Here is a 560-nt window from a genome sequence, read left to right as displayed (position 1 = left end):
TCTGTAAGGTATAAATACGTTTGAGTTAATAAATGTCTGTAAGAACATCGGGTGGATGATATTTGAGTCATTTTATTAGGTTAATGCTTCAGTTATAGATGAGCGTTGCGCAGCTGCAACAACTTGTTGAATTGTGTTAATTGGGTTTCTTGCTTTAGTAATAGCATTTATTCTCGCTACATGAGATACCTGTCTGTGATGCAATGCCCTGTTATACTGCATTTACGTGTAATATTTATGGTTTCTATAGACGTTCCGTCATTATGATGGTATTAAGAGGTGGATTAATTCATGTAGGACGCCACTGAAGGCCTAGGTGTTAAATAAACGGCCCGCCACTGTTATAAAACAATGTTTTCCTTCTGCGTAATCTAAAAAGTAAGACTTTACTACGGTGGCCGAGAAGTGCAAAACAAATCACAATTCTGAAAACAAAATAACAAAATTACAAACGCAAATGCAAGTCTAAAAAACAAAATAACAATTCAGAACAAAAAACATCAGCTCCAGTGGCGCAGATAGATCAGCGCGTGTTGTTGGCTTTTTGATGAGATCGACCC

Source organism: Sinocyclocheilus grahami, unplaced genomic scaffold (genome assembly GCF_001515645.1).
Source record: "Sinocyclocheilus grahami isolate Dianchi unplaced genomic scaffold, SAMN03320097.WGS_v1.1 scaffold1551.1, whole genome shotgun sequence".
NCBI classification, from domain to species: domain Eukaryota; kingdom Metazoa; phylum Chordata; class Actinopteri; order Cypriniformes; family Cyprinidae; genus Sinocyclocheilus; species Sinocyclocheilus grahami.
Note: the sequence above shows the minus strand (reverse complement) of the source record.